Raw genomic sequence first — 10,703 nt, 5'->3', positions numbered from 1 at the left:
TCGGGGACCTCAGCTGGGGTGCTGGCCATCAGGTGCTGCAGCCTTTTGAGGCACTGCAGGTAAATGGGACAACCCAGACCTCACCGGGTCTGAAAAGCCACCAAGCAGGAGACCCACAAAGATGCTGTCACCCCTGCACTTGTTGGAAGAATCACCCTGTGGTGTCCAAAGCCAAGCCAGCCACACACTCACTGCGTTTTACCCTGCCTTCTGCCCTAGCTGATGCAAACTCAGGAGGCCCCCGGGCTGAGCAGGGGCTAACCCAGCCCCAGGGAAGGAGCCGGGCAATGTGCAGCCTGCATACCTCACCGTACAGGTGAGCATGCCGTGCCGTGCCATGCCGTGCCTGCTCCCAAGGGCAGGGCTTGGCTCAGGCAGCCCTGCCGTGCTGGCACGTGCTCATGGCAGCGCTCGCATCCTGTTCCTTTGCACGGGCTCGCCGGCATGTGCACCGCGGTGTGCTGGTGTGGCTGAGCCACCCCATCTCTCAGGGGGTGATGCCTGGGGCTGGCACCACCCCGCTGCCAGGAGAAAAGCTCCAACCTGCTGGGGCAGGATTTTGCCCGCAGTATGGTTTTTCTTCAGCCATGCAAATTAATTCCCTTGTAACTGAGAAGCGTGATCTAACTGGTTCTCTGCACCAGCTACACATGCCAGGGCTGCCGGGGCTCCTGTCCTCCTGCAAGTGAATGCCCATCAGTGTTTCCATCTGCATGAGCCATGCAAGTTATTTGGAGAGGGGTCCAGTCCCGGGCTTTGCCCCTCTCTGCAGTGCTCACTGCTGCAGGGCCAGCTCGCTTTAAGCCGAGTGAAATTGCTCCCCACGAGCTGATCGGGAAAACACTGTCTGCGCACTGTCTCTCCAAGGTTTCTTACAGTCAAAATAATAATTACGTGGCCTGGGAAACAATGATTACTGCCCATGAGCCTGGGAATGGCTTTTGCTGTTCAGCCTTATGGGAAACGATCGGGCTCCTATGGAAGGGGATTATTTACCTAGGCCCTGAGAAAAAGCAGAGGAGCCTGCGTGCTATTGTGTTGCCGAATCCCACAGCGGTGCAGCCGGCGAGCAGCTTCCTCTGGCTGTCATTAATCCTTGATGCTTGACGGCCTCCACACGTGCATCCTTCAGTTCCCGGCTGCTGGGAAGCCGGGCCATTGTTTCAGGGCTTTTGTCCCAGACCCAGAGCTTTCTGGAGCTGAGGAACCAGGCTTTTCTGTTTGGCTGTGTCTGGCCAAAACGTCACAAAGTGACCAGATTGCAGCCTGACGGTCGCTTTGGCCCTTCCTCTTTCTCCCAGAGCCAAAAGAAAGCATGGGAGGGTTTTTAATGGGGTTGGTGCCCGCATGTGCATGCACACGCGTGCTTAGGAGGAGTCAGGGCATGCAGAGAAACCCAAACAGGCCCTTGGCTTGCAGAGGCCTGTGTGCTTCCTTCTTCTCCAAAACACTTGTGATGGCCGTCGGGAGGTGGGGAGGAAAGAGGAAGATGTGGGAGATGGGTGTCGGTGACTCAGCCATCACCAGACCATCGTTGTCGTGCAACAGGCAGGTGGGCACCAAGGGACGCTCTTGGGCAGCCTGCAATAACAAACCTGCGTGTCCAGGTCAGCTGTCTGGAGACCTTCAGACCTTCAGGACCTGCCACCTCCAGTGACAAAGCAGCACATTTTCCCCCCGGGCAGCAAACCCACGGTGTCCTGGGCAAAACCAGAAGGAGAAGGGCAGAGCTTAGCCAAACAAGTCCCTACTTTATGGCCGCTCACTGCTTTGTGAAGTGTGTGGGGGTGAGGAGGGGGCTGAGAAAGCGGCCTGTTCCACCAGCCGGCTCACCAGAGGAGCAGCCAGGATCTGGAGAAGGTCTGGCTGACAGCCCCCGTGGATTGAGGAGTGCTGGTGGGGAGCCAGCTCCCTCCCCGGGACATGTCAGCCCCGCACAAGGCTGCAATTAGCCGGAGGAGACGGCGTGTCTGCCTGCGGTGTGAAGCCTCCTGCCTCCTGGGAGCAGGCTGGCACATCCACGGCCCTGCTTGGGGTTGCTCAAAGGGGCTGGGAACATGGCCCGAGAATGCCAAAAGTGTGGAGGGCAGGTGCTGGGGTACCTGTGGAGATTTCCCCCGAGGCTTTGCTGGAGGTTTGAGGGATGAGCTGGCTGGTGGCACTTGGTGCCCACTGTCATGGCTGCATAACCAGCATGCCCTTTGGCAGGATTTGGGGATTTTCCGGCATGAAGGATACTACGGGAATATGCGGCTCCTGAGCACAGCCCTGCTTTTAGCATCCTCCTCCACACTGTGATTATCCAGCCCCCGATGAAAAATTCGAGTGTGCTGGGAAACAAAGTCCTTGTCTCTGGCTTGGAAAGGCTCAAAATTACCCTGCAACTGTCACAGATGTTTAACATGAGCCCTGTTTGGCAGGGGCTGTACAGCAGGGAAGGGAATAGGAGCACACACCATGCTGCTACCACAAAGCCTGGCTGGGAAACTCCTTGTGCTTCGCTCTCTGTAGACATAAAGGTCCAGGCAGAGAGCTAGGGGCTCTAAAAAGCAAGCAGAGTGACCAGATGAACTGATTTCCTTTTTTTTTTATTTTTTTCCCCAGTTTGTTTTTGCTGCCCTACCAAAACACAGATAAAACAGAGTTCATGCGGCCTTCCCAAGTGGTGACAGCAAAGAGAAGTGCTTGAAAAAAGCCAGAAACTAACGGGAGAGAAAGCAGAAAGAGGAGAGCCCTAGTGAGACAACGTTGTTTAGGTTTTTTTTTAAATATCAAATAATATGCTTCAGACTTGCAGTGGTTTTCTGCTTCCTGTTCAGCAGTTTGAACCCAGCCCAGCTGTTTTCCTTCTCTTCTGGTCATTTTAAGGTCTTTTTATTTTTTTATTTTTTGTTCTTGAGGGGAAAATAAATGCAAGCAGAGGGAGGAGACCTGCTCCCCTCACTGTCCCCACCTGCGTGGGAGGAGCACTGGCCAGGAGCTGTGGCCACACCACGTACTGTCCGGGCTGCCCGAGGGAGGCACATGGACGGTGCCCGCAGCATGTTGGGAGCTCTGCAGCAATAGCACCTAATTTTTTTCTGCCTCGAGAGCAGCCAGGGTTGTTTTTGTTTCATTTTGAATAAAGGCTTTGGGAATCCAGAGGTCATTTCCGTGGGATAACAATGCTCCTTCCACAAAGGGGCACCGGCAGGGTCTCTGGTACGCCCCATGCATCGGGTGGCTCTGGGTTTCCCTGGGGATGCTCCAGGCACATTACCCACTGCCCCAACCTCATCTGCATCCTTCTGGGAGCCTGGGCAGAGGGAGATACATCCCGAATAGGGGGTCCCCTGCACCTTCCTGCCCTGCCCAACGTCTGTCCCTGCTACACCTGCCCCCCAAAGACAGGCACAGCCCCAGCAGACCCTCGCCCAGCCCCAGCAGCACAGATGCAAAGCCTTCTGCATCCATCACTGCAAGGCAAAGAGAAACCTCCTAAGGAAGTACAGGGCGGGGACCTGATGTGACCGAAAACACACTGATTTAAAAGCTCGCCATGTGTGGAGGTTTTCCAGAGGTTGCCAAATGTTAATGGCAGGTGGACGTGCCCCACTGGCTCCAGTGAAGGCAGTGCCATTATCTGTGTCCACACAGGTGCGTCAAAGCACTGTGCTTTGCTCAGCTCATGCAGAAAAATTTCAGGAGAGCTGGGAGAAAAAGCAGGCATCTTGGTTACCTGCCCTCTGCTCCAGTAATACCATGTGCTTCTGTTCCTCTGTGCTTCCTAAAGAGCTACTTGCTCAGGCTCTCAGCAGGCAGAAAGCAATGGATCTGTAAAAAAAGCAAACCTGAGGCTCAGGCTGCTTGCTGTCTTGCAAGCCACAAAAAAAAAATCTTTCTCTCTCTGCTGGTCAAACAGCCTTCAAGTTTCAGGCCACTTTGCTTTAGAAGTAAACTATCTTCTGCTTTGCACAGGGAAAGAATCTGCAGGCAGAAAAAAAAAAAAAAGGTTAAAAAAAGCTCCCCTCCTCAGCAAGCAGTGCTGTTTGTCACCCACTTGGAAATTTATAAACTCTTTTCTCTGTATTTATCTAACTCTGCTATTTTGGGATTTGCTGGAGCTGCCTGTGCTGGTGGTGTTTGTGTGCATGGCGAGTGCCCGTGCCGCTGTGCTGGTGGTGTGACAGCCACAGCCAGCAGCCGCAGTAGGGCTCAGGTCCCCCGTGTCCCCCAAGCACCTGCCCGCCCAGGGATGACAGCCAGAGACTAGCACCCTGAAGCAGGGCTCCCCCCTAATTTGACACAGGCTTGAAAGACCACAGGCAGACATGGAGTGTGCACTTCAGACCCATGTGTCTTCAAACCTGAAACAGGGTCGACGTGGGCTGTGATCTGGGGTGGTTCAGCCCGGTCTCCCCATGCAGCGGTGGCACATCTGGGCTCAGGAGGCCACCGCAAGGAGAAGGCACCATGGCTGTCCCCATCCATCAGCAGGTAGATGCGCTCTGCTCCAGCCAAAATCCCGGTCACAGCCACTGTGCATCCAATAACCATGCTCGAAGCCGATCCCCATTTCCTGGAGGCTTCGTGGCAGCGATGTTTTTCAGCTCCGGAGTTTTGACGAGGGCTCATCTTCCAGTAGCCAGGAGGTCATGGTGTCTGGATAGATTACAACCTGAACATCTGCATCCTATTACACAGCGATGGTGATTATTTTTCAGCATTCCCCAAGCCTTCTAGCAGTGACAGTAGCGATTAAAGCCCGGAGTGGATTCCTGAGCAGCATTTCAGCTTCCTTTACTTTCGCATCCTGATCATAAACAGGAGAAGAGGGCTTTCCTTGGGTGCTGAGTCAGGAAGCCCCTGTGCCTTACGGTGATGCCGACGCGCTGATGAAAGCCCACAGATGTCAACTGAGATGTCAGCTGAACAAACCTGCCAAGGGGGATGCCAACAATAGCAGGATGTCACTGCAGCTCGCAGGGAGGATGTTCCCATTCACTGATTTGGCTCCCGCGCCACAAGCCTTCCACTGGCCCAAGGAATGAAGCCAAGGTCTCCAGGAAGTGACCACAAGCAAGCCCTGGTGGGTCAGCGCGAGCGGCGTGGATTTGGTTTCCCATCCTCAGAGCCAGGAAGGGACGAGGACGTGTGCCGAGGGGAGCTGTGGGCAGCACCACCATCAGTAGCTCTCGTTAAGTCCAGAGCTGTGCCTGTGACATGGGGGATCCACAAACGTTGCCGGAGTCCAGGGCTTGGGGAAAAACGGGTTGGGGAGAGCAAGGAGCCAAGAGGAGCAGGATCAGTCTGGACAAGCCTGTAGAAAGAGCCTGGAGCAGCAATCCAGCCTCCAAGCAACCACTCCAACCGGGAGACAGCCCCAAAATTTCCTGACCAAGGAAGGATTTTAGTTTCTCTCCTCGTTACACAAGGAGATGTTAACGAGCCCACGTTTCTGGGCTGTTGGTTTTGGGCTCGTGCAGGTCAGCGCTCAAAAACCTTCTTTCATGGTAGTTTTCCCTGCAAGATTTTGTAAGGCAGCCAAGGTCAGGAAGCTGTCTATAAATGAGCGCGGCTGCCCTGGGTGGGTCTCGGTGCTGAAAGCAGCGGCTGTCCGCAGCCTGGATGCGGCCAAGGAGGCGGGAGGAGGGCAGGCTCGCCTGGCCGCTCGCCCCGTCCTTTAGGGACAAGCACTGCTGCCAGCTTCCCCCTCACCCCCTGTCTCCATGTTTTTGCCCCCAGGGGCTGGAGGAGGCTCTGGAGATGTTGCTGGGAGGAGGGATGGGGACGGCCATGTGCCACGCCGCTGGCCAGAGCCAGCCAGGGGTGCTGGTGATGCTGGTGGTGTTGGTACGTGCAGTGGCTGTGTCAGGGGATATGCAGGGGGAGAGGTAAATAAAAGGCAGGCGCAGCCCTCGAAACAAGATAAAAATGAGTCAGCTCCACCAGCTGATGGCCAGGGGGGTCCTGGAAGATGTCAATGTTCCTGTCTTACTTTCTGGAAAATATCCAGCCTCGCACACATCCCCCAGTGGAAAACTACTGCAGCAGGAGTCACAACCGCGGCCAAGCCCAGCTGAGATGCCCGTGCTGGAGCAAGCTTCACGCTTGATGATCCCTGCAGGAGGGCACCCCATCTCCTGCACCTTTCCAAGCATCCCCTGTGCCCTGCGCCTCCCCTGGGGTACCCCTAGATGCCCACCGCCTCCTCCACTGCTTTATCCTCCTCTGCCAAGGCAGTGCATGGCTGCAGACCAGCCCACAGAGCCCACCTGCACTGAAGGCAGCAGGGCTTGGTCCTTTCCTTTGCTGGGGGGCTAATTTAAGGGCGGTTGGCTGCTTCCCCCTCCCCATCCCACAGTACTCCTAGTGTTCGTGGGGTTTAGTGACAGCAGGGAAGCACCACGCATGTTGCAGCCTGGACACATCAGCCGGTAGGCAGCTGGGATTTTCAGCCTACTTTTGATCTTTCTTCACCTATGATTACCTGTACCTGCTCCTTGTTTCTTGCTATCTAATCACGTATCCTCAGATGACCGTGTTCAGGCCAAAAGCCTGGCGCGTGGACCGAGACGCAACCAAGGGCACACCACGGTCTTCATCACGGGTCAGGAGATAAGCATTCCTCCCTTAATGAGGGCATCGTACACCTGGCACGGCAATGCCCATCCCCGGGAACAACAGAGCCTTTCACTCCACGTGCTGGCACGGTCGCAGCAGCCGTAGGATGGAGGGGAAAAAGGCAGATTAATCAGCTCAGGGCCTCCAGCTGCAGGAGGACGGAGGGGTACGGCTGCCCCTTGGGCTTTGCTGAAGGCAAAGCAGGATTCGGGTGGGGACAGCGGTGCTTCTCCTCCGGTGGCTGCTGGGGTGAGCCCATCCCTGGGGAAAAAGGGCAGCATCAGCTCTACCTGCTGCCTGGGAGGCAAAGTCCCCAGGGACAGGAGCCAAGCCTTTCCTGAACGCATCTGGCCATGATGAATTACTGAGAGCAGGGATCTTGAGGCTGTAGGTGGGGCGGAGAGGTTTACAGGTGGCTGGCATCCCGAGCCTCTGACGGAGAATCACCCCTGTTTGCTGCAGCACAGTTATTCAGCTGTGGAGGAGCACAAGCAGCTGCGGTGAATGCTTGCACCCCGAGGAATTACTATTCTTGGTAGTCTGGTGCAGCCTTTGGGAGCACTACAGTGAACCTGCGATGAGCAGATAACCCCCAGCCACCCTGTTCTCCAAGAATATCCACAGTCCAGCCTTTGCCCTTGCTGGGTGAGCCCCACACAGCCTTTCCCTGCCTCATCAGAGCAGGGAGGTGGATTTTTTCCTTCTTCCCTCGCTATGCCCATCATCCTTTTCCCTTGCAGACAGGCTGTGGAGCAGGAACCCATGGTCACCCCATGTTGGGCCACACACTCAGACTCTGCTGGGATTGCACTGGAAATGTGGGCACTGGGCTCCCGACACCCCAATCACCCATCTGATGTTAGCTGCCAAAGTCCATCACTCCGAGCTTTGCAGCCAGAAGGTGGGCATAGTGCTCCCACTGGGAAGGTGACCGTGGTCCCCAGCATCAGCCGGACCCATTTTGTTGCCAGAATGAGACCAATGGGACAGGTCATGTCCCTGATCCCACCTCTACAGCCCTCTATAGCTTTTGATGCCCATCACCCTATGCCACATGCTCCTTGTCAGGCTCTCACCAAACTATAGGCAGGAGATCCAATGTTGCCAGGAGCCATGCCAGAATAAGAAAAAAGAGGATGTTTTCCCTGTGAAACGGGGTGCCCAGCACCCTGTGTGTCCCTTGGGAACCCTAAGTAAGCCCAGTGTGTGACACCGGGCCATGGGGACACACCATGGCCGGGCACTGCACTTGAGGGACTCACACGCAGCGGAGAGTGCAACGTTTTGTCTGTGAAACCTGGTCTCTGTGTAAGCAATGAGCAAACCCTCAGATGCCTTGGAACCAGACTTCTTCCCACCCTCCTGCTTCCACGTGACTGGGATCAGTATAAAAGCCATCTGCAGTTTCCAAGCCTCCTGAATTTGCCAAAATTGGTCTGGATTTGTGGAAACTGGCTTCCCGATGAGACCTCGGGCACTTCCTGCTTCAAACACCAAGCCTAAAACAACACAGCAGTGCTCGCTCTTCCAAGTTTTGGTATGGCTCTTTTAGTCCCGCACGGAGCCACAAGTTACAAAATTCATTGATTTTGAAATCTTTAACGTCAGATGTCTTGGCTTCCTACAGGCTGCTCCGGCTGAGCATTGCAATGTCACTGGGTACAGGGAAAAATTTGGGCAGTGGATGCCTCAAAGAAATGTCAGCTTCTGGTCGCTGACACCAGCGCCAGGTGGTCCTGTGCTATTAAACAGCTCCCTGAGGTCAAAGGCAGGCAGATTAACATTGAGCAGGCATGAGAGCTGTTGTCCCCTCTGGTGGGGATCGCTGAGAAACCCTTTTTGGGACCTGGAGAGCAGGAAAGTGCATTACAGCTGACCACGCTGCTGCGTTGGGTCAATGAAGCCTTTGTTCAAAGACCTTGTAATCCAATATAAGAGGAACAAGAAAGATGAAATCATCAGGGTGGAGAGGAAGCCAAGGGCTGGAGGAAAGTGTGATGTGTACCAGAGCTGCAGGGACTGAGGCTCTCTATTCCTAATTAACAGACTCGCTTGTCTCATTTTCTGCCCAAACCACCCTATTAGCCTGTTAAATACAGAAGCCCCCCCCCGTGCCGTGTACGCAGCCATCCTGGCACCACCAGCCGTGTCGGCTGCCTTGCCACAGGTTGTATTTTCAGAACTGCTTGATGGATGCATTAACAGCTTCCTTTTTATTGCCAGCTCTTCAGCTTTTGTAGAAAAAAATAACAAAAAAAATCATATGTGAGGCACCAAAGTGTCAGGAAAATGGCTAAAAAAATCACGACTTTTAAAAAGTTTTTTTTTTTTTAGGTGTTTTTTTTGCTGCTTAGTTTCAGAAATGTGAGGCTTCTAGGCTCATTTTTTCAACTCCCCCCCTCCTGACTCCCCCAGATGTATTTTAAATGAAAATGTGGTGGTTTTGGTAATTATATGGCTGGGAGATCTGGGGCTTGGCTGGAGCAACAGCAACAGGCACCTGCGCAGGGACCATCAGGTTTCGGTCATATCGAAGGTGAGCAGCAAGGTCTGTCCCTCTCTGCTTAGGGCTTGGAGAAGTGATATTTAATATGAAAAACATGGAAGCAATTTACATGTATTTATGACTGCTGATAGAGGTTTGATGTACAAAAGAGTATAAATCACATAGTTTGTTTGGAGAAATGATCGTTATCAAGAGGGAACGGAGGGCAATAGCCCAGATTTACAATTTTCCCTGTAGGTAACACAAACAAAACCCCAGCGGGAAGCAGAAGGAGGTGCAAACCGAGGGGAACACAGCAAATGGTACACATGCTGCTGGAGATGGGACGGAGGCAATTAAAAGGTGCGGCTTGCTCTATCACCTTGCAGAGCTGCAGCGAAGCAGCAATTCAGCCAGGAGTCTCCCGTTCCACATTTCCCGTAGTGGAAACCCAACCCCCCGAAGGACAGGGAGGGATTATTTTCGCCTGGCTGCCAGTGGCAAGCCTCCAGCCGTGCTGCAGCTCGGGAGGCACGCTGGTTTGATGCCGCGTGGCTGCTGCAGCACAGCTCCAGCCCCTGACCCTGGTCCCACCCGGGTGGATTTGGCTGCAGCCACGCTCCCACCGGCGACGGAGCCGAGATGGCTCCTTGCACTTTGCATACGCCTGCCGGGGCCGCAGTGAGTCAGCCTCCCTCTGCCTCGGCGACGCCTGTTGTTCTCAGGAAACGCGGGGTGACGTGACTCATTTTGTCACATCGGTGCAAGGCCAAGCGCTTTGGCTGGCTCAGCTGCCGGTGCCGCATGGACCATCCTCACCGTGAGCATCCCCTGCAACCCCTATACCTGCACCTGGAAGCACCTGGCCAGGCCATGGAGCTGTGCCACGGGGCACAAGAGGTGTTCCCCCCTTTCTGGCTGCCATCCAAGCCCCGGGGGTCGCTGCAGCCCCGGTGCTGTGCCCGAGGAGTCGCACCGACAGCCCTCCGTGCTCTTTGTGCCCTGGGGAGCACTGCCGGGCACGTGGGCTCCAAAAGTCACTTAGCCAGGGCTGGGCTGAGCTGCTGACACAGGGCCTGCCCTGGCTCAGCAATTAATTTGGATGCAAGTGGCGTTTGAATGTTAATTGTTCTGCCTAAGTAACACCATGTGTGGAAGAAGAAGAGCGAGCGCTTTTCCCCTACTCTGGAATAACTCCATTTATAGGCGCGCTCTCTGAGGCAGATGAGGCTTCACACAGCATCGCCCCAAATTGGTCTGAGTGCTGCGTGGGGCCAGCTGAGCCTGGGGGTCCTTGGGGGGCAGGATCACCCTGCCAAGACGTGCAGGGTCCCCCCCCAGCCACCCTCACAACCGAGATTCGTCTGGGCTGGGGCATCATCGCTTCCCCCTGTGCTGCTGGCTGGGCGCGGGGAGGAATTTGGACCCCGTGGATCTGGTTACGAGCACACGGCATTAAGGAGGCACAAAGCAGACAAGTCAGTGCCAGCAAGCCTCATCGGCCAGCTGAAAAGTCTGGCATTTGGACGACCGACGGAGGCTGAAGTGCCTGGCTGCATCCAGACCCCGTGCTGGCTGGGGGGCTGCAAGCTGGAGCCTGCAGCGTGCTCTGGGG

This window comes from Anser brachyrhynchus (genome assembly GCF_964034855.1).
Source record: "Anser brachyrhynchus genome assembly, chromosome: 1".
Classification (NCBI taxonomy): domain Eukaryota; kingdom Metazoa; phylum Chordata; class Aves; order Anseriformes; family Anatidae; genus Anser; species Anser brachyrhynchus.
This window is presented reverse-complemented; position numbering follows the sequence as displayed.